This window comes from Pristiophorus japonicus, chromosome 17, assembly GCF_044704955.1.
Source record: "Pristiophorus japonicus isolate sPriJap1 chromosome 17, sPriJap1.hap1, whole genome shotgun sequence".
Taxonomy (NCBI): domain Eukaryota; kingdom Metazoa; phylum Chordata; class Chondrichthyes; family Pristiophoridae; genus Pristiophorus; species Pristiophorus japonicus.
The window spans coordinates 89,898,574-89,924,146 of NC_091993.1; positions in this window are offsets into that span (position 1 = coordinate 89,898,574).

The window sequence follows — 25,573 nt, forward strand, 5'->3', positions numbered from 1 at the left end:
CTCCCTCTGTCTCTCTGAGCCCCCATTGCCCAGTCTCCCTCTCTTTCCCCCGATTTCAGAAATACCCCTCCCTGATTTCAGGGACCATCTCCGCCCGCCCATGATTTCAAAGATACCCTCCCTGATTTCAGGGCCCCCCATTATTTCAGAGATATCCCTCCCCAATTTCAGATATCCCCCTCCCTGATTTCAGAGATACCCCTCCCTGATTTCAGAGTTACCCCTCCCTGATTTCAGGGACCCCCATGATTTCAGAGATACCCCCCCCCAATCTCAGATATCCCCCTCCCTGATTTCCAAACGCCTCCCTCCCCAATTTCTCCCCAAATGCCGCCCCCCCGATTCCCGACTCCCCAGCCCTGTCCTGACCACACATCAGCCGGTTGCGGCACTCTGTGGAAGTGCTCGGATAACATCACCGAGCCATTTTCTTCTGTGAGCAGCAGTCTGTGATGTCACGGAGCTGGGGGCTTGGTGTGGGGGCGGTGGGGGCAACGGGAATTTTAAATTGCTGTTCTGCCAGGCTGCAAGAGGCAGCACCCGGCGGGAGGAATCCCCAAATCTGGGTAACTCCTGGTCATCCCAGAAGGGTTGGGAACCGTACCCCTTCCCCCCGCCCCACCAGCCTTGATCTCTCCCCTGGTTGTGGCCTCCTGTTGTTCGTTTACCCGCCCACCAGCCTGTCAAACTCGCCAGCTGCTGGGTGGGAAATAGGAAGGAGAAAACAATGATGAGGTCCTGCCATTAATACCTGCAGGACCTACATGCCCTTGGGCTTTCCCCTGCTACCGCACTCCCCTGCACCCTCCTTGCATCCCCACAACTATTGGGGCCAATGCGTTTGTGCGACATTCCTTTACCTTCCTTTACCAGGGACTTGAGCACATATATCTAGGCTGACAGTCCAGTGCAGTGCTGAGGGAGTGCTGCATTGTCAAAGGTGCCATCTTTCGGAAGAGATGTTAAACCAAGGTCCCATCTGTCCTCTCAGGTGAACGTAAAAGATCCCAATGCACTATTTCGAAGAAGAGCAGGGAAGTGATCCCTGGTGTCCTGGCTAATATTTATCCCTCAATCAACAGAACAAAAACAGATGATCTGGTCATTATCAATTGCTATTTGCGGGGGTTTGCTGTGCGTAAGTTGACTGCCGCGTTTCCCACATTACAACAGTGACTACACTCCAAAAGCGTTATATGATTCCAAGTCTTTCTTTTCTTTTATCTATTTCAGTGAAGACTATCCATTTAAAATGAACTTTAAAAAGCAGACAGAGAAAAATCAGATGAACATGTTGAATGTTTGTCATAACTTCTTGATTAATGTGTTGCGTGTTGGGCCTTGCGCCAGTAGGCCCCGAGCCTAGCGGCTGAGGCCCACAATGGCACCCATCATTGCAGCTCCAATTCCTGGCACAAGCCCTTGCCAGAAGCCAGCTCTGCTGTGAGTACATATCGAGGACAGCATGATGAAATGAGTAATTGAATGATAAATATAATTCATTGCTCGAAGCATTTGCATTTCCTACTCCTACAGACAAATAATAAAAATACATGAGCTCGGTTTTTGTCTTCACCATCTGGGCGTAAAGTGTTGCAAGTGTGAAGTGCGGGGAGGGAAATCAAGTGAGGAAGGTCGCATGCCCGTGGCAGTGCCTGCTGAATTTTCCTTCCGTTCGTTAAAGGAAAACTAGAAAGAATCCATTACAGGTGTACAATTCTCCCACCTGACTTTCCTCTTTGTACTTTGCTCAAATGATGCTTTAGACCCAGGAAGGAAAGATGAAAATATACTCCTTTATGTCTGATTGGAAAATAAATTAACTTTGTTCTTCAGACTATCGAAAACTGATCTGCCCCTTTGCTATCCCATCTCCCAGAGTAGATACCTGTTTTCTAGTCTCAGAAAGCTTTGATACTGTTTATATGGGAGCGACAATATATTGCAATATTTATAATTTTTTTATATAACTGAAGAATAAATGTAAGCAAAACATTGAGCCGAAAATTGCAGTCGGAAGCTTCCTTCGTACGATTGCCTCTGACCCCCCCAAAAATCTACCAAACTACCTGTTGGTCCTGGAGGAATGTAAAATTCCAGTTGGAGGCCTTCATTCGCTGTGCACCGCACGGGGACATGTCTTCCACGTACGAAGATATCAGCTGGAATCAATTGGGCCTGGACCACCAATCACTATCTGGTATTCTCATTGATAATAATGGGAACTCAGTTTGTACGGGCTCCCATTACTATCAATGAGAACAACCCCCTAAAACAAGAAACACAACACAGAAACATAGAATCTGTCTCAAGAAATTTTGATAGATTGGAAAAGCTGGTTCTTGGCACATGCGCATTGCACACTTCATACGCACCCGGCAAGGCCGCAATTTTCGGCCCACTATTTATTGAGGGGTAAGTAGGAGATTTATATTTGAGACATGTTTTAAATATTATCCGAAAAGGAAAGTTCAGCTATTGAAATTAAAATGTACTTGCGTTTGCTTTTTTGCAATAATAAAATAATGGTCATTTGTTGTTGGGGGAATTTTCTTTTTTATATTAAATTTAAAGCTGTCATGAATCATTTTGCTGTATTATTTCTTCACAGTTTAGCATAATGTTATTTTCAATAATTGTCCAATAAGCATTGAAGGCTCTCTTGAATTCAAGTCACTGCGATCAATTAAACTTGAACCTAATAGCATGAACTGTCTATTTAATTAGGTGAGCCATTTCACCAACTCTATTATAAATATCTTTGAGAAAATGCAATTCTTTTCTTACAGATTCATAAATCATTAATCAAAATTAACAGCCAGAGTTGTATCACTTACACAAAATTTGTATATATTCTCTTCATAGCCTTATTTGAAGGATATCATGCTTCTGAAGTTGATTGCATCTATTAATTGGTTTTTAATTACACTCCTGTGAAGCGCCATGGGACATTCAGCTATGTTAAAGGCACTATATAAATTCAAGTTATTGTTCCTTACATACATATAAATATTAAATATAAAGCTTAGCTTTGCCTAGGTTGGATTCAGCAGAGGTTTAAAAGCATCTGTTAAAAATTGTTCTTTAGTGTTTTGTCAAGTTATGAGAATACTCGGTAGAAAGCAATGCGCCAGAACATGCGGTGGGTCTGACGGCGTACTCTTTGAGTCACGCCATTGTACCACCTGTGAAATGCACCGCAAGTTCAGGATTACCTCATGTGCTAAATCCCAAACTTGCAATCTGTCAAGTTACGACTTGATAGATCATCCGCTCTGCCTCGGAAGTCCCAATTGTTGGTGCAGAGTTGGGCTTATTGCACACCAACTGCGCAGCACTTAAGTACGGAAATTTTACAGTGCAGAGCCTATTTGCATCAGCATAAGGGGTACCTCAAAAGATCCAAAGCTTGATTCAGCATGTATTTAGCTTATTTAGTTCACATAAAAGTGAAATAGTTTGTTTGTTTTGTCTACACCTTTTATTGAAATCCTGATGTTGAATCTTGGTGCTGTCATTTTTGTGTGGGGCAATCTGAATTCAACTGAGACTAAATCCAAAATAAAGAACAACATTTTAATCTTAATTATATATTTATACATTAAAGCTTTTAAAGTCACCGTACGGTGCTGTTGTCATTGACTGTGCCCATTCTGTGAGTGGTTCAGTGGGTCAGGTGCCAGTCTGCACCCTCTTTTCCCCTCTGTTGCCTTATTCTGTAACTTTATTCCCCTGTGTACCAGTATCTCGTTGAACAATTAACTGTAAAAGCCTGAAACTCGGAGCTTCCACTGACTGGAGCACCAGGCCCATGTGATCCCAGGTACACTTCCGCACACGCTGATCCCCTGGGATCCATTATATTGCCCTCCAGTGCGCAGCATCAGACAGCAAGCTCGTGAAGGAAGGTCCCCATCAGATAAGTGCGCATTCTATTCAGAAGCCAGTTGTGTACTCCATAGGTACGCTGCCGACAGCAAAATCTGCCCCAATGAGCACACACTCTGTAAGCAGTAATGTGAACTTCCACTTGAGCTCATCAGTGAAGTACACCCTGCACCTATACCTTGTTTTATGGGTAAATGAAGCAGCTCTCAATCTACTTCAAGGTCTTGGTGGATAAAGTAAACACGCCAGAAGCCAGGTACAATATACTGATTATTTGCATTTCTTAATTATTATGCAAATAAATTACAGTAAATTAAAATTTATTGTCTCTTGAAAGCCCTGATGTTGCAAGATCAATCCATTATATTAATTCATTTAAATTGTTCGACTGAATAATGGATATATGTTCCTTTATCTTCTGCTCTTTTTATTCCACCTGTGCCATGAACCATTTATTGACCAACCAGGTGAAGCAGAAAAGCAATGCCATAAATTCTGTTTCTCTTTCCTATCAACAAATATTTTTACCAATAATATTCAGAACCAAGGTTTTCCTTTGAATGAGTTAGTAAACATTTCCTTGCTAAGAGGCTTCTTTCTGTCTCAGAGCAACAGCTGTAGAATATATTTCTGACAGAATCTCATGATACTGTCTTGGTTGCGAATCAAATGCATCATCATAGGAGTCCTTCAAAATCAAGGAAGACTTGCTTACACTCTAAAGGTGAGTTCTTAGGTGACTGAACAGTCCAATACGGGAATTACAGTCTCTTTCACAGGTGGGACAGACAGTCGTTGAAAGAAAGGGTGGGTGGGGGAGTCTGGTTTGCCGCACGCTCCTTTCGCTGCCTGCGCTTGTTTTTTGCATGTTCTCAGCGATGAGACTCAAGGTGCTCAGCGCCCTCCCGGATGCTCTTCCTCCACTTAGGGCGATCTTTGGCCAGGGACTCCCAAGTGTTGGTGACGATGTTGCAGTTTATCAAGGAGGCTTTGAGGGTGTCCTTGAAATATTTCCTCTTCCCACCTCGGGCTCGCCTGCCGTGTAGGAGTTCCGATTAGAGCGTTTGCTTTGGGAGTCTTGTGTCAGGCATGCGACCAATGTGGCCTGACCAACGGAGCTGGTCGAGTGTGGGCAGTGCTTCAATGCTGGGGATGTTGGCCTGATCGAGAACACTAACGGTGGTGTGTCTGTCCTCCCAGGGGATTTGCAGGATCTTGCGGAGACATCATTGGTGGTATTTCTCCAGCGATTTGCGGTGTCTACTGTATATAGTACATGTCTCTGACCCATACAGGAGGGCAGGTATCACTACAGCCTAGCAGACCATAAACGGTGCTAGATTTGAAGGCCTGATCTTCGAACACTCTTTTCCTCAGGCAACCGAAGGCTGCGCTGGCGCAATGGAGGCGGTGTTGAACATTGTCGTCGATGTCTGCCCTTGCTGATAATAGGCTCCCGAGATATGGAAAGTGTTATGTATGTAAACCTGTAAATACCATGTCTAACCACCAGAGGGCTTATCCCCTGGAGTCCCAAGGGATCCCACAATCCCTTGGGAGCACCGGTATATAATGAGGCCTCACAGGCTGGAGAGGCACTCTGAGATCTGTAATAAAGGACTACAGTCACACCTTACTTTGAGCTTGCAGTATCTATTCTGACTCTTTATTCAAGACATAACAACTGGCGATGAGATACAGATGACGAACCCCACTGCAACAATGCAGAGAACTGTGGGCATCCTGGAGAAATTTTCAGAGGGAGATGATTGGGAAACCTTCGAGGAGTGACTCGACCAATACTTCGTGGCTAATGAGCTGGAAGGAGAAGCGAACGCTGCCAAATGAAAGGCGATCCTTCTCACCGTTTGCGGGGCACCAACATATGACCTCATGAAAAATCTGCTCGCTCCAGTGAAACCCACAGACAAGCCATAAGATGAGTTGTGCACACTGGTCCGGGAGCATCTAAACCCAAAGGAACGCGTTCTGATGGCGAGGTATCGGTTCTACACATACAAGAGGTCTGAAGGCCAGGAAGTGGCGAGCTACGTCGCCGAGCTAAGGCGCCTTGCAGGACATTGAGAATTTGAAAGACACTTGGAGCACACGCTCAAGGACTTCTTTGTACTTGGCATTGGCCATGAAGTAATACTTCGCAAACTATTGACTGTAGAGACCCCAACCTTGAGTAAAGCCATAGCAATAGCCTAGGCGATTATCGCCACCAGTGACAATACCAAGCAAATTTCTCAGCACATTAGTGCTGCTGCAAGTACTGTGAACAAAGTAAAGTTTCGAATCAAAGTGTACAGGGCAGGACTTACGTGCCTGCAGCTGCATGTCCGCAGATGACTCAGAATCCACCATCAAGGGTGGTGAATACAAGGCCATTAACACCTTGTTGGCGCCGCGGGGGTCATCATCATTTCCATTCATGCGGCTTCAAAGGATACGTTTGCAAGGCTGTGGAACAATGGGACACCTCCAACTTATGTGCAGGCGAGCTGCAAACCCTGCTAATCCTACAAACCACCATGTTGCAGAGGAGGACAGATCCACGGTGGATCATGACGAACCAGAGCCTCAGACCGAGGAGGCAGAGGTCTATGGGAGGCACACATTTACCACAAAGTATCCCCCAATAATGCTTGAATTAAGGTTGAATTAAATGGACTCCCGGTGTCCATGGAGCTGGACACTGGCACAAGCCAGTCCATAATGAGCAAAAAGACTTTCGATAAATAGTGATGCAGCAAGGCCTCAAGGCCAGTCCTGACTCCCATTCGTACTAAACTGAGAACGTACACAAAGGAACTGTTTCCCATAATCGGCAGTGCTACCGTAAAGGTCTCCTACGATGGAGCGGTGCACGAGTTACCACTCTGGGTGGTACCAGGCGATGGCTGTTCGGCAGGAGCTGGCTAGGAAAGATACACTGGAACTGGGATGACGTCAGAGCGCTTTCGTCCGTCGACGACACCTCATGTGCCCAGGTCCTAAACAAGTTCTCCTCACTGTTCAAACCAGGAATTGGAAAGTTCCAAGGAGCAAAATGCAGATCCATTTGATTCCGGGGGCGCGACCCATCCATCACAATGCGAGAGCGGTACATTACATCATGAGAGAGAGGGTGGAGATCGAGAGGGTGGAGATCGAGCAATGAGAGGGCATCATTTCGCCGATCGAATTCAATGAGTGGGCCAGTCCGATTGTTCCAGTCCTCAAAGGAGACGGCACCATCAGAATCTATGGTGACTACAAAGTAACTGTCAATTGTTTCTCCCTGCAGGATCAATACCCGCTACCAAAGGCAGACAACCTATTTGCGATGTTGGCAGGAGGGAAAACATTCATGAAGCTGGACTTGGCCTCGGCCTACATGACGTAAGAGCTGGAGCAATCGTCGAAAGGCCTCACCTGCATCAACACGCACAAAGATCTCTTCATTTACAACAGATGCCCATTTGGGATTCAATCGGCCGCAGCGATATTCCAGAGGAACAGGGAAAGCTTGCTGAAGTCGGTCCCGCGCACCGTGGTCTTCCAGGACAACATCTTGGTTGCAGGTCGGGTCTCCGTCGAGCACCTGCAGAACTTGGAGGAGGTTCTTAGTCGGCTTAATCGTGTGGGGCTCAGGTTAAAACGCTCGAAGTGCATTTTCCTGCCACCTGAAGTGGAGTTCCTGGGAAGAAGAATCGCGGCAGACAGCATCAGGCCCACCGATTCGAAGACGGAGGCAATCAAGAACGCACCGAGATCACAGAACGTGACGGAGCTGCGGTCGTTTCTAGGACTCCTGAACTATTTTGGTAAATTCTTACCGGGTCTTAGCACATTGTTAGAACCTCTGCATGCCTTACTGCATAAAGGAGATGAACGGGTATGGGGTAAAAGCCAAGAAAATGCCTTTGAGAAAGCTAGGAAACTGTTATGTTCAAACAAATTGCTTGTGTTGTACAATCCATGTAAGCGTTTGGTACTAGCATGTGATGCGTCGTCGTACGGGGTCGGGTGTGTATTGCAACAAGCTAATGAATTTGGGAAATTGCAACCAGTTGCTTATGCATCCAGAAGTCTGTCTAAGGCTGAGAGGGCCTACAGTATGATCAAAAAAGAAGCGTTAGCATGTGTTTACGGGGTAAAGAAAATGCATCAATATCTGTTCGGGCTCAAATTTGAATTGGAAACCGACCATAAGCCGCTTATATCCCTCTTTTCTGAAAGTAAGGGGATAAATACGAATGCATCGGCCGCATCCAGAGATGGGCACTCACGTTGTCCACATACAACTATGCCATCCGCCACAGGCCAGGCACAGAAAACTGTGCCGATGCTCTCAGTAGGCTGCTATTGCCCACCACAAGGGTGGAGATGGTACAGCCTGCAGATTTAGTTAGGGTAATGGAAGCATTCAAGAGTGAGCAATCACCTGTTACCGCCCGGCAGATTAGAACCTGGACGAGCCAGGACACCTTACTGTCCTTAGTAAAAAAACTGTGTGCTCCACGGGAGCTGGTCTAGTGTCCTGTTAGAGATGCAGGAAGAAATAAAGCCACATCAGCGGCACAGAGATGAAATGTCTATACAGGCAGATTGCTTCCTATGGGGTAATCGAGTAGTGGTGTCAAAAAAGGGCAGGGACACCTTCATTAGTGATCTCCACAGCATCCACCCAGGCATCGTAATGATGAAAGCGATAGCCAGATCCCACGCGTGGTGGCCCGGTATCGATGAAGACTTAGAGTCCTGCGTACCTAAATTTAATACATGTTCACAGTTAAACAATGCACCCAGGGAGGCGCTACTAAGTTTATGGTCCTGGCTCTCCAAACCGTGGTCCAGAGTCCATGTCGACTATGTAGGCCCATTCTTGGGAAAAATATTCTTAGTGCCTGTAGATGCGTTCTCCAAATGGATTTAATGTGTGATAATGTCGGCAAGTACGTCTGCTGCCACCATTGAAAGCCTACGGACCATGTTTGCCACGTACAGGCTGCCTGATGTCCTTGTAAGTGACAATGGGCCGTGCTTTTACCAGTTCCGAGTTCAAGAAGTTCATGACCCACAATGGGATCAAACATGTAACATTTGCCCCATTTAAACCAGTGTCCAACAGTCAAGCAGAATGAGCAGTTCAAACAATCAAGCAGAGCTTGAAAAGAGTAACTGAAGGCTCACTGCAGACTCGCTTATCGTGAGTCCTGTTTAGTTACCGCACAAGACCCCACTTGCTCACTGGGGTCCCTCCCGCTGAACTGCTCATGAAAAGGGCACTCAAGACACTGCTCGTTAGTCCACCCTGATCTACATGAACAGGTAGAGAGCAGGCGGCTTCAACAGAATACATATCATGATCGCGCAAATGTGCTACGCAAAATCGAGATAAATGATCCAGTATTTGTGTTGAACTATGGACAAGGTCCCAAGTGGCTTCCTGGCACTGTTTTGGCCAAAGAGGGGAGTAGGGTGTTTGTGGTCAAACTCTCAAATGGACTCACCTGCAGGAAACACTTGGACCAAACTAAACTCAGATTTACGGACTATCCAGAACAACCCACAATAGATTCTATCTTTTTCGACCCTCCAACACACACACAAGTGGCAACCGACCCAGCGGTTGACCACGAAGCAGAACCCATCACCCGCAGCAGCCCAGCAGGACTCAGCAGCCCAGCAAGGCCAGCTGCGCAACAGCCCAGCGAGGGCTCAACAAACGACTCACCAAAACCAGCATTTGCACCGAGACGATCAACCAGGGAAAGGAAAGCCCCAGATCGACTCACATTGTAAATAGTTACACTATTGACTTTGGGGGCGAGGGCGGTGTTGTTATGTATGTAACCCTGTAAATACCATGTCTAACCATCAGACGGCTTATCCCCTGGAGTCCCAAGGGATCCCACAATCCCTTGGGAGCACCGGTATATAAGGAGGCTTCAGAGGCTGGGGAAGCAGTCTGAGATCTGTAATAAAGGACTACGGTCACAACTTACTTTGAGCTTGCAGTGTCTAGTCTGACTCTTTATTCAAGACATAACAGAAAGTGGTCCATGTTGTCCAGGGCCGTGCTGTGGAGCTTGATGACTGGTGGGCAGTGCTATGTGGCGGGGTCGGGTTGGTGGGGGACCTTTGTCTTACAGATGTTTAGTGTAAGGCCCATGCTTTCATATGCCTCGGTGAAGATGTTGATGATGACGTGGAGTTCAGCCTCTGAATGTGCGCAGACGCAAGCGTCATCCACGTACTGTAGCTCGACAACAGAGGATGGGACAGTCTTGGATCTGGCCTGGAGGCGACAAAGGTTGAACAGGTTCCCACTGGTTCTATAGTTTAGTTCCACTGCAGCGGGGAGCTTGTTGAGTGTGAGGTGCAGCATTGCAGCGAGGAAGATCGAGAAGAGGGTTGGCGTGATGACACAGCCCTGCTTGTCCCCGGTCCGGCCGTGTATTGGGTCTGTGATGGATCCATTGGTCAGGATCACGGGTTGCATGTCGTCATGAAGCAGGCGGAGGATGGCGGCATACTTTTTGGGGGTAGCTGAAACGGAAGAAGACGCTCCATAGTCCCTCGTGGTTAACAGTGTCAAAGGCCTTTGTAAGGTCAAAGAAGGCCATGTACAAGGGTTGGTGCTGTTCTCTGCATTTCTCTTGCAGTTCTCGCGCCATAAAGATCTGTCCGTTGCACCCCGTAGTGGACAGAATCCGCACTGTGACTCTGGGAGGAGCTCCTCAGCCACAGGGCGGTTGGGGAGGATTCTAGCGATGACCTTCCCAGTGGCTGATAACAGGGAGATTCCTCTGTAGTTGCTATAGAATATGTTTCTGACATAATCTCATTATACTGTCTGGTTGCAAATCAAATTATCAGTACCAGGACAATACTGGGCATATTAAAAATAACTTGCACAAAGCTCTGCTCCCACCCTTTATGTTTCGAAAGTATGAGTAATAATTCAAAAATTTTAGAACAGCTCTTTGTAAACTGAAATGCCAGGAGTTCCAAAGAATGTGCAGGATCGAGCCCAAATGGTATGAAATGCCTCCTGGAAGTGCGTTGACAACATTCTGCTCTGGAATCAGGTTAGAACCACTTTGCAGGGATGCAAACATTGCAGTACAACTGTACCTTAAAACTTTGCAAGATCACTGAACTTGAGTTAACTTTCAGTGTCTGTTACGGAAGAAAACAAGGGATTAAATGTCACATTTTGTGACTTAATTCAGAAAATGATGGTGCCAATTTTCCAAATCTCTCATATCGCGTGCAAAAATATTATGGCATTTGCTTTGCTTTGATTTTGATTTGCCAATTTTTCTATTTGATGTTTCACAAGCTCCCTTTTTTTCCTGAATACCAGAAAGTTACGAGCAAATCCATTCAACCTGACAGCAAACGATATTAGATATATAAGTAACAATGATTTCACAGGTCTGTAAATAAGTTTTATAGAAGTTAAATGAAGATGATTGAATGACTTTTCAATAACCTTCTAAATAGTATGGGCGTGTAAGAGATTAGCTTTTGGTGCTGTTTGGGATATTAATGTGTTTGTAAAGGAACTCCAGGCACCCAACTCCAATGAATAATTTCGAGAAGGGTTAATTCAACCAAATAATAGATCTCAACAGAAACATTTCAGAGCTGGTAGTAATGCTAAACCAACAGCACATGAACTCTGTTTCCAGGGCTGCTAATCTTTTAATTGGAAAACAGCAGACTGAGTTTCAGGTGTTTTTAAAGTGCTAATGCCAATTCAGATCTGAATTGTGCCTCTTCACTGCCAGTGACATAGAATTAAAGGGCCCAAGTTTCGGCCTCAGTTGCTCCTGATTTTTTGGAGCAACTGGTGTAGAACGGAGTATCTTAGAAATTCAAATTCTCGGCATTTAGTTTGCTCCAGTTCTAGTCAGTCAGAACAGTTTCACTTTGGAACAGAATTTCTTTTTCAAAAGGGGGCGTGTCCGGCCACTTACGCTTGTTTTCAAAGTTTCGGCAGTGAAAACTTACTCCAAACTAACTTAGAATGGAGTAAGTGAAGATTTTTGTACGTTCGAAAAAACCTTGTCTACACTTTAGAAAATCAGGCGTAGGTTACAAATCAGGCGTAGGGAATGGGGGGGGGGGGTTTAAAGGGAAGTTTACAAACATTAAACACTTCAGTTTTACAAATAAAGAGCCATCATCAATAATAAATGATAAAAACATCAATAAATCAACCAATAAAATCAAAAAATATTAATAAGAAATATATATTTTTTTTAAATCAATAAATAAAACATTTTCTACTTACCGACTGCAGCACCGAGAGCCCTCCAACAGTGTGCTGGGATGCCCCCCCCCCCCCAGTGTGTCTCTGTCAGTGTCTCTATCTCTCTGTCTATCTGTCTGTGTGTGTCTCTCACTCTCTGTCTGTCAGTGTCTGTGTTTCTGACAGCGATGGGTGGAGGGGAGGGGGAGGAGGGGTGGAGGGGTGGTGGAGTGGGGGAGAGGGGGTGTAGTTGGGGAGAGGGGATGGTGGGGAGGGGGGTGACAAGGGAGGGAGGGGAGGGGGGTGAGAAGGGAGGGGAGCGGGGGAAGCGGAGGTCGGGTCCGGGGGGGCGTTCTGGTGGGGGGGGGGGGTTGGGAGCGGGAGTCAAGTCGGGTCGGGTTGGGTCCGGAGGAAGCAGGAGCCGGGCGTGGGAGGTGCAGCCTTATGCACGCAGCCCCAGTGAGGCCATTGGGCCAGGGCTAGGAGCTGCGTGCTTCGGGCCCCTCCCACACAGTTTTGGGCGCCTGGAGCTACTGCACATGCGCGCCCACTGTAGCGCGCATGTGCAGAGGTCCCGGCACTGTTTTCAGCGCAGGGACCTGGCTCCGCCCCCTGCAGCTCGTGCTGCGCCGCGCCGAGGGCTAGAGGACCACCAGGGAGCCGGAGAATCTGGAAGTTTTTTTTAGGCGCACTTTGTGGCGTGAAAAACGGACGTCCAGGTCGGGGCTGCGCCTTTCTAGGCGCGGCCCGAAACTTGGGCCCATAGAAACATAGAAATTTACAGCACGGAAGGAGACCAATTCGACCCATCATGTCCGTGCTGGCCGACAAAGAGCTATTCAATCTAATCCCACTTTCCAGCTCTTGGTCTTGTAGATTACGGCACTTCAAGTGAATATACAAGTACTTTTTAAATGTTGTGCCTCTACCACCCTTTCAGGCAGTGAGTTCCAGACCCTGGATGAAAAAAATCCCCTCAAATCCCCTCTAAATCTCCTACCGATTACTTTAAATCTGTGTCCCTTGGTTGTTGACCCCTCTGCTAAGGGAAATAGGACCTTCCTCTCCACTCTGTCTAGGCCCGTCAAAATTTTATACACCTCAATAAGGTCTGCCCTCAGCCTCCTCTGTTTCAAAGAAAGCAACCCCAGGCTATCCAATCTTTCCTCATAGCTAAAATTTACCAGTCCAGGCAACATCCTCATAAATCTGCTCTGTATCCTCTCTAGTGCTCTCCTTTATACCCTCTCTAGTGCTCTCTTATGTATCCTCTCTAGTGCCCTCCTTTGTACCCTCTCTCATGCTCTCCACTGTACCCTCTAGTGCTCCCCTCTGTACTTTCTCTAGTGCGTAGATGTAAAGGGATAAAATAATTGCAGAAAGTAAAATGGAGGATCAACTAAAATATTTGCTCTGAAGATTTTTATTAAAGATTTATAAAGATACGACCTTTATTTCATATAGATTTAACCAGGAATTGCATTATCATTACATCACAACCAATTTTAAATTATAGGACATAGATCTTTCAACATTCTTTGCTTTTTCTCATAATTAAAATGAAATCTATACATTTTGTACAAAATCTAAAGTCACTTTCAAGAAACCTATGATTAATGAATTGGGTGTTAGTATTTAAGAAGTTTAGATAATTGATGCCAAAAAGAGTACTTTTCGTTACAACGATTTAAACAAGAGCCCGAAAAAATCTTTGAATAACAGTGAAGTGTTGTCATAATTGCAAATTACCAGTAGGTGGCAGAATATTCCAGAACCTCAGAATGTTCAATTCTGCTTCTTAGTGATCAGGTCTTGTAATGTTTGGCACATAAAAATGATTGAAAGTGAAAAGCGAATTTTATATTATTTGATCAAAGGACATTGTAGGATAACAGTTACTGGAAAATAACAGCCTACAAAAAACAAAGTTGATTGCAATGTTATTTCTCACTTGATGGAGGTAAAATTCAATTTCAAAGGGGGCGCGAAACAGGTGGTGGTGCGTCGGTCCCCATTAAACAGCCCATTCGATTTTCCTTTCTTTTATACCCCCAATAGTTTCATTTTATCCCCAATAATTATTCAATAACTTTTTCAGAAAATGATATTTCCTTATGGCAATGTGCCTCTTCCCCATCCAATACGCTTTCTTGCGTGGATTCTCCTGTTAAAGCCAATTTCAAAGAAAACAACTAGAATGGCCGGCAATATAGATTTTTTTTACCTCACTTTTCATATTGTCCTAAGAAAAGGATCAGAGTTTCTGTTTCTATTTCCTGCTTGCTCAGATTTTTCCATGGAAATTATAAAAAAAACATTTGGGGTCCGAAATTGCCCCGCACCAGGTTTTGTGCCGAAAATCGTGGGGCGCGGCGCTACTGGCACAATGGCTGCCAAACCTCCGGGGCAATTTCCCCGGAGGTGCTATCGATCCCTTCCCCTGGGCGACAATCTTGTTACGCCCCATTAGCGCCCCCCGGAGGCAGCTATAAAAAAGGGCAAATTCGTTAGAATGTTGTGTTAATACATTGGGTATGATTTTCCAGTGAGCAAGGGTGGGTTTAGATTAGTCAGAAATAATAACCCGTACCACTTAAAAGGCTAATATTTCAATGACTGCCTTAATAAAATTATACTGAGTAAACTGAAATTCAATGAAACTAATTGGCCACAAGTTATGGTATAGCTATCTACATGGGACGATTCATTGGTTTCCAGAAAGTTCCTGGTTTCAATTTTTATTGAAATGTGAGGTGTCAGATTCACAGGAATGAAAAGCACGTGGAGGTTGGAGGGTTGGAGATGGTTACAGAGCTGGCCGAGGGGTGGGGAGGTGTGGAGGTGGGATGAGGCATGAGAGGAATTAAACATGGAGACTGGGAGCCATTGTTGGTCAGTAAGGACAGAGGTGATGGCTCTGAGGGATCTATCGTAGGTTAGGATGCAGGCAGCAGAATGTGGATGAGTTGATCTTTGCAGAGCGTGGACGATAACAGACTGGCCAGGAAACCATTGGAGTAGTTGAGTCTACCATATATTCTGCTCTAACTCAACCATTACATCATTATCTAAATAAAAGGTGTTGCTATGGGAACCCACATCGGTCTTAGCTATGCCTGCCTTTTCGTAGGATATGTGGAACATTCTTTTTTCCAGTCCTACTCAGGTCGCCTCCCTCACCTCTTTGCCCAATACATTGATGACTGTATCTGTACAGTTTCCTGCTCTTGCCCTAAACTGGAAAATGCAATTCCCTTTGAATCCAAATTCCACCCTCCCCTCATCTTCACATGGTCCATCTCCGACTCTTCCCTTTTCTTCCTCGACCTTTCTGTATCCATTTCAGGAGATAGGCTATCGACAAGTATCCACTATAAGCCCACTGACTCCCACAGCTACCTGGACTAAACTTACTCCCATTCCGCCTACTGTAAGGACTCTATTCCATTCTCCCAGTTTCTTCGTCTGCGTCGCATCTGTTCTGACAATGCCATCTCCCAAACTAATGCTTCCATTATGTCTTTCTTTTTGCTTAAAAGTGGGTGCCAGGCTGCCTGTTGGTGGCCCAGCCGAACCTGGGGACGTAATGGTCGGGCCGACCTGGCAGTCGGCCAACAAAAAAAAATATGGCGGCACCAGCAGTGCAACCTCCCCTTTAAGGGAAACCACACTGCTTTTGCAGAAGGCCACAGCCTCATTGGACCACCAGGAAAAAGCAAGTTTTTGCACCATCGGGTGGGCTGAAGATTTTCAGAGGGGAATGTCGCTGTCAGGGCGGTAGATCGGCGGTGCACACAGTGATGACGCGCTTACCACGGATCAGCAGCAGCAGAGCGGTGGGGGGGGGGGCGACAGGGATCGGGGCACTGCCAGGAAACCTCGGGAGGGCAATTGGGCTATCAGCGGCCATTCCATGAAAAGTCGCCGGCACTCCACTCCGCAGCGTGGCAACCGATTTGCGGTGATAACAGGCCTTAAGGAGAGGGGTAATTTCAACCCCATTGTGTTTAATCAAAGTTTAAAACGGAATGTAACACATTAGTTATAAAGCAAAAACATATGACCGTAACAATGGTTGAAATCGATTCCGATCAGACAGACGGTTGACATACGTGAGCAATTCTGTCCTTCCTTTCATCTGGGGCTTCCTTCACTCACTCACTCACTCACTCCCTCTCTATCTCTCTCTCTCTTTCTTTATCTCTTCCATCTGTGTGCCTACTTCTCTCTCTCTTTCTTCTGTCTGTGAGTACCACCTTCCGGGAGGTCACTTTTAACCTATTTTTAAGGGTGGATATGAACCAAGAATATTGACAAGACTTTTTGACCTATAGAGGTTCCCCTAAAAACTTGCTATCCAATACCATATTGTGTTCTTTGTCTCAATTCTTGTTTCAAGAACCTGCCATAAAGATTATGGCTGCATGTCTTCATTTATACCTTCTTGAAGACGCTTTTCTGTGGAAATACTTTCATCTCGCTCTGTCCCTAATCTCTCAGGTACAATTAATACAAAGCTTAGTCCTCTATCCTTTCAACTGATGAAGCCAAACCAGAGCTTCCTCGCCTTAACCAGTCATTAACCTCTTTACGACATAGCAAACTGCTTGTGTTTACGTTAATTCCTACAAACTTCCTTCCATTCTAAATCTTTCTATACAAATTGTCTTAAAGATACATAAACAACCTGAAGCTTTAACTTGAAAACCAAAGCTAATGGTTGTCAAAGTGTAGAATGCTATAAAATCTCAGCAGTGTACCAAAACATTAGCATTTCTAAGCATTCTGAATAGACAATTCATCTTCAGTTCTAAACAATGATTTAAAACACAGCATTTGAATCAGTTTTATACAATTTTAGGCATCTTTAGTTTATAACACTGTGTACAGTTCTGGTCTCCTTACCTAAGGAAAGACATTCTTGCCTTAGAGAGAGTGCAGCAAAGGTTCACTAGACTGTTCCTGGGATGAGGGGATTGACCTATGAGGAGCGATTGAGTAGACTAGGCCTATATTCTCTAGAGTTTAGAAGAATGGGAGGTGAACTAATTGAAACATATAACATTTTTAAGGGGCTTGACAGGATTAAAGCAGAGAAAATATTTCCCCTGGCTGGGGTATCTAGAACACAGGGTCACAGTCTCAGAATAAGGAGTTGGCCATTTACAACTGAGATGAGGAGAAATTTCTTCACTCAAAGGGTTGTGAATCTTTGGAATTCTCTGCAGCAGAGAGCTGTGGATGCTCAGTTGTTGGGAACTAAGGGAATTAAGAGATATGAGGATAATGCAGGAAGGTGGAGTTGAGGTAGAAAATCATGATCTTGTTGAAGGGACAAATGGCCTACTCCAGCTCCTATTTCTTATGTTCTTAATCATAGGAGATAGAAACATAGAAACATAGAAAATAGGTGCAGGAGCAGGCCATTCAGCCCTTCTAGCCTGCACCGCCATTCAATGAGTTCATGGCTGAACATGAAACTTCAGTACCCCCTTCCTGCTTTCTCGCCATAACCCTTGATCCCCCGAGTAGTAAGGACTTCATCTAACTCCCTTTTGAATATATTTAGTGAATTGGCCTCAACTACTTTCTGTGGTAGAGAATTCCACAGGTTCACCACTCTCTGGGTGAAGAAGTTTCTCCTCATCTCGGTCCTAAATGGCTTACCACTTATCCTCAGACTGTGACCCCTGGTTCTGGACTTCCCCAACATTGGGAACATTCTTCCTGCATCTAACCTGTCTAAACCCGTCAGAATTTTAAACGTTTCTATGAGGTCCCCTCTCATTCTTCTGAACTCCAGTGAATACAAGCCCAGTTGATCCAGTCTTTCTTGATAGGTCAGTCCCGCCATCCCGGGAATCAGTCTGGTGAATCTTCGCTGCACTCCCTCAATAGCAAGAATGTCCTTCCTCAAGTTAGGAGACCAAAACTGTACACAATACTCCAGGTGTGGCCTCACCAAGGCCCTGTACAACTGTAGCAACACCTCCCTGCCCCTGTATTCAAATCCCCTCGCTATGAAGGCCAACATGCCATTTGCTTTCTTAACCGCCTGCTGTACCTGCATGCTAACCTTCAATGACTGATGTACCATGACACCCAGGTCTCGTTGCACCTTCCCTTTTCCTAATCTGTCACCATTCAGATAATAGTCTGTCTCTCTGTTTTTACCACCAAAGTGGATAACCTCACATTTATCCACATTATACTTCATCTGCCATGCATTTGCCCACTCACCTAACCTATCCAAGTCACTCTGCAGCCTAATAGCATCCTCCTCGCAGCTCACACTGCCACCCAACTTAGTGTCATCCGCAAATTTGGAGATACTGCATTTAATCCCCTCGTCTAAATCATTAATGTACAATGTAAACAGCTGGGGCCCCAGCACAGAACCTTGCGGCACCCCACTAGTCACTGCCTGCCATTCTGAAAAGTACCCGTTTACTCCTACTCTTTGCTTCCTGTCTGACAACCAGTTCTCAATCCACGTCAGCACACTACCCCCAATCCCATGTGCTTTAACTTTGCACATTAATCTCTTGTGTGGGACCTTGTCGAAAGCCTTCTGAAAGTCCAAATATACCACATCAACTGGTTCTCCTTTGTCCACTTTACTGGAAACATCCTCAAAAAATTCCAGAAGATTTGTCAAGCATGATTTCCCTTTCACAAATCCATGCTGACTTGGACCTATCATGTCACCATTTTCCAGATGCACTGCTATGACATCCTTAATAATTGATTCCATCATTTTACCCACTACTGAGGTCAGACTGACCAGTCTATAATTCCCTGTTTTCTCTCTCCCTCATTTTTTAAAAAGTGGGGTTACATTGGCTACCCTCCACTCCATAGGAACTGATCCAGAGTCAATGGAATGTTGGAAAATGACTGTCAATGCATCCGCTATTTCCAAGGCCACCTCCTTAAGTACTCTGGGATGCAGTCCATCAGGACCTGGGGATTTATCGGCCTTCAATCCCATCAATTTCCCCAACACAATTTCCCGACTAATAAAGATTTCCCTCATTTCCCCCTCCTTACTAGACCCTCTGACCCCTTTTATATCCGGAAGGTTGTTTGTATCCTCCTTAGTGAATACCGAACCAAAGTACTTGTTCAATTGGTCTGCCATTTCTTTGTTCCCCGTTATGACTTCCCCTGATTCTGACTGCAGGGGACCTACGTTTGTCTTTACTAACCTTTTTCTCTTTACATACCTATAGAAACTTTTGCAATCCACTTTAATGTTCCCTGCAAGCTTCTTCTCGTACTCCATTTTCCCTGCCCTAATCAAACTTTTGTCCTCCTCTGCTGAGTTCTAAATTTCTCCCAGTCCCCAGGTTCGCTGCTATTTCTGGCCAATTTGTATGCCACTTCCTTGGCTTTAATACTATCCCTGATTTCCCTAGATAGCCACGGTTGAGCCACCTTCCCTTTTTTATTTTTACGCCAGACAGGAATGTACAATTGTTGCAATTCATCCATGCGGTCTCTAAATGTCTGCCATTGCCCATCCACAGTCAACCCCCTAAGTATCATTCGCCAATCTATCCTAGCCAATTCACGCCTCATACCTTCAAAGTTACCCTTCTTTAAGTTCTGGACCATGGTCTCTGAATTTACTGTTTCATTCTCCATCCTAATGCAGAAATCCACCATATTATGGTCACTCTTCCCCAAGGGGCCTCGCACAATGAGATTGCTAATTAATCCTCTCTCATTACACAACACCCAGTCTAAGATGGCCTCCCCCCTAGTTGGTTCCTCAACATATTGGTCTAGAAAACCATCCCTTATGCACTCCAGGAAATCCTCCTCCACCGTATTGCTTCCAGTTTGGCTAGCCCAATCTATATTAAAGTCACCCATTATAACTGCTACACCTTTATTGCATGCACCCCTAATTTCCTGTTTGATGCCCTCCCCAACATCCCTACTACTGTTTGGAGGTCTGTACACAACTCCTACTAACGTTTTTTGCCCTTTGGTGTTCTGCAGCTCTACCCATATAGATTCCACATCATCCAAGCTAATGTCTTTCCTAACTATTGCATTAATCTCCTCTTTAACCAACAATGCTACCCCACCTCCTTTTCCTTTTATTCTATCCTTCCTGAATGTTAAATACCCCTGAATGTTGAGTTCCCAGCCCTGATCATCCTGGAGCCACGTCTCCGTAATCCCAATCACATCATATTTATTAACATCTATTTGCACAATTAATTCATCCACCTTATTGCGGATACTCCTTGCATTAAGACACAAAGCCTTCAGGCTTGTTTTTTTAACACCCTTTGTCCTTTTAGAATTTTGCTGTACAGTGGCTCTTTTTGTTCTTTGCCTTGGGTTTCTCCGCCCTCCACTTTTCCTCATCTCCTTTCTGTCTTTTGCTTTTGCCTCCTTTTTGTTTCCCTCTGTCTCCCTGCATTGGTTCCCATCCCCCTGCCATATTAGTTTAAATCCTCCCCAACAGCACTAGCAAACACTCCCCTTAGGACATTGGTTCCGGTCCTGCCCAGGTGCAGACCATCCGGTTTGTACTGGTCCCACCTCCCCCAGAACCGGTCCCAATGCCCCAGGAATTTGAATCCCTCCCTGCTGCACCACTGCTCAAGCCACGTATTCATCTGCGTTATCCTGCGATTCCTACTCTGACTATCACGTGGCACTGGTAGCAATCCCGAGATGCAACACCTGTCCCTTTACTTCCTCCTTTCCCACTGTGCAGGGCCCCAAACACTTCTTCCAGGTGAAACAGCGATTTATTTGTACTTCTTGCAATTTAGTATACTGTATTCGCTGCTCACGGTGCGGTCTCCTCTACATTGGGGAGACCAAACTCAGATTCGGTGACCATTTAGTGGAACACTTCCATTCAGTCCACAAGCGTGACCCCAAGCTTCCGGTCACCTGTTACTTTAAATCTCTGCTCACTCCCACTCATACTCTCTGTTCTTGGCCTTTTACACTGTTCCAATGAAGTTTAACGTAAGCTCGAAGAACAACATCTAATCTTTCTATTAGGCACTTTACACCCTTCAGGACTCAACATCGAGTTCAACAATTTCAGACCATAACCTCTGCCCATATTTTTTTCAGATGGCAGCTGTTGATGATTCTGCTATATCTATTTACATCTCTTCTAGAACCAACTTTTGTTTCTTTACTTGTCCCATTACCATCTCCTTTTGCTTTGTACACTCATTTAATCACTCCTGCCTTACACCCTATCACAGACCTTCCCTTTTGTTCTTTCCTCCCCTCTCCCCTTCCACTGCCCCTGCAGTTGCTTAAAATCTGTTACATCTCTAACTTTATCCTGTACTGACGCAAGGTCATCGACCTGAAACATTAATTCTGTTTCTCAAATGCTGCCTGACCTGCTGAGTATTTCCAGCATTTTCTGTTTTTATATCATTGACACATCAAAGGGAGGGAGTCAACATAAAATAAAGGAGTCGGCACATTTAGAAGAAGGAGTTTTGTTATTAGCCACAAATTTGAAAACATACATTGGACATTATATATCCAGGTTCATTTAGGGACAAAATGGTAACTAAATTATTATTTCTCATGCAGGCTGGCCAAAAAGGACCATTTTCCATTTCCATTTTACTGTTTGGCCTGATCATGGTGCTCTGGACAAAGTCACTTTGCATAAGTTGTTCGAAAATGTACAAAAAGTGCAAATGGCTTGGACCCGTAGTGATATACTGCAGGTAGAGGAATACTCGATCCATCAGCATAATGCAAATTACATTGTGCATTGAACATTGAAATTTAGTACTTTATACAATATTATTTTTCTTTTGATTCTGCCAATATGTCCTCGCTTCCTTTCCTCAAGGCCTTGTTTCATGCTGAAGCACAGTTCTACAGGCCGAGATACCCTACTGTATGTCATCCAAGTGTCCATTCTATGTGTAAACTCAGATAACATTATTTAGCAAGCTATTTAACCTTAGCAGGGAGCAGCATAGCCTAGCCCAATCTCCATCCCCAACCTCCACATAACAATTACATATTTCAGTTTTGATGGCTATAACTGGATAGTGAGTATAAAGAACATGCATAAACTGCTGGTCAAACTAAATTAATGCAAGAAAGTCATCATATAATAGGAATTATCCTGTCATAGAATCATAGAAATTTACAGCACAGAAGGAGGCCATTTGGCCCATCGTGTCCATGCCGGCTGACAAAGAGCCATCCAGCCTAATCCCACTTTCCAGTTCTTGGTCCATAGCCCTTGAGGTTACGGCATTTCAAGTGCATATCCAAGTAGTTTTTAAGGATTTTAGAGGATTTCTGCCTCTACCACTCTTTCAGACAGTGAGTTCCAGACTCCCACCACCCTCTGGGTGGAAATATTTATCCTTAAATCCCTTCTAAACCTCCTACCAATTACTTTAAATCTATGCCTCTTGGTTATTGACCCCTCTGCTAAGGGAAATAGGTCCTTCCTATCCACTCTATCTAGGCCCCTCATAATTTTATACACCTCAATTCGGTTTCCCTCAGCCTCCTCTGTTCCAAAGAAAACAAATAGAAATTCAAAAAACACCCCACATATCTAATATTAATTTAAATTAAAGTTAATAAATGTGATAGAAAAAATATATATTTTTCAGATTTTTTTAAAGTTTTGTAATTAGGATTTAAAATAAACTTACCTGAGTGGGCAGGGAGCATTTTTTCATTAGTTGTAACAGTGGGGCAGTTTGTGTGTGGGTTGGAGAAGTTTGAGGTTATTTTTCATTATTCCCTTTTCTTCCCATTTACAAGCCAACATGGTGGCAGCCTTCCGATGTGAAATTCAGTAGGTCTCCAGAACTCCCACTCGAGGATGAGTGTGCAACGCCACTTTTTAGCGCTGCTCTCTCATCCTTGACCATCAAAACTGAATTTGGCAATTGGAGCCTGCACCTAATGCCTGGCGCTAAAATAGATAGTGACATCGCCTCAAAAACGGTCATACCAAATTTCGACCCCTAAGTCTTGAGAATAATTCATATTCCAGACAAAAACACTAAAAAAATGGGCTCTAACTGGAAAGATTACAATATCTAATAATGCTGGGAGGTTACTATGCCTTATCTTGATGTTTCATTATCTTTAATAGCAATTTGAAGTAATGTTGCCACATTTGGGCGGTTCTTTACAGATATCTAATTGATTTCTTTTGAAGAACGAAATGCTGAATCAGCTTCTGCAACATTATAAAAAGGATCGCAATTTCGCCGGTGCTCACTGGGCAGGACTGAGGACGGGTTGGCTGGGAAATTGACAGCGGGTCCGGAACACAGTGTCGACTCGTAAGAACTCCCTTTTCCCAATATCGGGTCTGCCTGCATTGAGCAGATCCGCCCGGCAGTGGTGGGGGAGGCAATTGAGCCAACTACTGGCTTGTTTAGCGGCTCTTAACAGTGATATTTTGCTCACCTTTTAACCTTACCAGGTCACCCATGGCTTTCACGCTGCTCCTGGACCCCGTCTGTTCATCTGAGGCGGAGGTTGAGTGGCCATTGAAGCTGATTGGTGAGAGCGTTAAAACTTGTATAAACCCTCACCATTTACACCTGCTCATTTTCCAAACCCGGAGGCTCTTTTGTTTCTTCCCTTGGGACACAGGTTGTGCTTTATGCAGACTGCAATTCTCCAGCCAGACTCACCACATTGCAGCACCCACTCTTACCTTTCACAGAGTACTTCTGTCATCTCACCTTCAACTGGTATCTACTCTTTCAGGATGGGAACGATTAACACTCTGTCACCTTGGCCCTCAGAATGCCACAACGATGAACCCCAACACCAGCAGCACCAGGCACACCAGCAGCACCAATACCACCAATCTTCTCCACAATCACCTGATGTTGCACACGGCACAGGGCATTCAGCACCCGACCATATTGCTGCCCGAGATGCCAGGGATGGCCTCACCATGGCCAGATTTACTTCACTTGAGGCTGTACACCCTGGCTGCCACATGATGCGGCAGGTTGGCACCACCCCACACCAGCATCATAAAGCATTCCTGCAATGCCCAAGCCATGCCTTTCAGACTCATCAACATTGCGCGGGGGTGCCGTTATGTCCCAACCTTCACTGCAACTCATTATGCCACTTCCAAAGGTGCACACAAATCTGTTCAAGAAGGTAAAGTGTTGAAAATAAAGATTTCTATGTTTGACAGCACATTAACAGGGACTTTATATGAACGTTGGCAAAAACACACATTCCTAACCTTGTGTGTTGTTAGTTGGTATGCGTGCCCTAGGATGAGGGTGAGTGTGAGGGGTGGCTAGTGAGATGGGGATGTGATAATGTAGATAGAGAGGGATGGGTGGAGGTAAGTTGGTGTGAGTAAGGATGTGCAGGAGTAGGGTAGGGAAGGCAGAGTGATGGGGATGTGATGAGTGGCACAGCAGGATGAGGTTGAGTGTGGCTTTGCAGTGACATTTCTTGATCTACTGAGATCATTGAAAGGTTTGTGCCACTGTACTGACAACAGCATGTTGCACAGGATGCTTGTGCCATCCTATGCAACGTGCAACCAGGCTGCATTGGTCTCTGCTCATTGGAAGGGAAGAGATCTCCCTGCATGCTTTGACTCCCTCCATAAGCTTATGGAAGGAGACATGGGAGAGCCTGGGTGCAGCCGTGCACCTCTGTGCAGTGATTGTCAGTGTTTGCAGCACCTCAGTGCTGCAGAACACTGACAGCACAACTGTCCCTTTAAGGAAACCGGCTGATAAAGTGTCATTAAATGATGTCATCAGACCTACTTCCTTTTAGTTGGCTGGGAACCTTGCTGGACGGGCTTAATAAGCCCAATCTAGGGGAAAGTCGTGTGGGAGGCCGGGCTGGAGACAGGAGTGGGGTCGGTCTCGTCTTGGTAGGCGAAATCACAGCCAAGGTGTCTTCAAATTCAAACATATGCTTTTTGGATGACTTTAACATATGAAAAAATCTTAAGTTATAAAAAAAATAATGAGACAGTGACCAATTTGCTGTAAAAGAGCATTTTCTTTGTATCTTTCAGCATTGTCTCCTTTTCTGTTACAAATGAGTTGAAAAGTTTTGTCTTCCAAAGAACATAAGAACATAACAACATAAGAAATAGAAGCAGGAGTAGACCATTCGAAGGATCACCAGATTGATTTCTGTGATAGGGAGGATTGTCCTATGAGGAGAGATTGAGTAGACTCGGCCTATATTCTCTAGAGTTTAGAAGAACGAGTGGAAATCTCATTGAAACATACCAAATTCTTAGACATACAAGATTCTATTTACATACTGAATCCCCATAAGGGCGAGGCTGCCTGAGGAAAAGAGGGTTTGAAGATCAGGCCCTTAATTCTGGCACCAAGCTCATGGTCTACAGGGCTGTAGTGATACCCGCCCTCCTGTATGGCTCAGAGATGT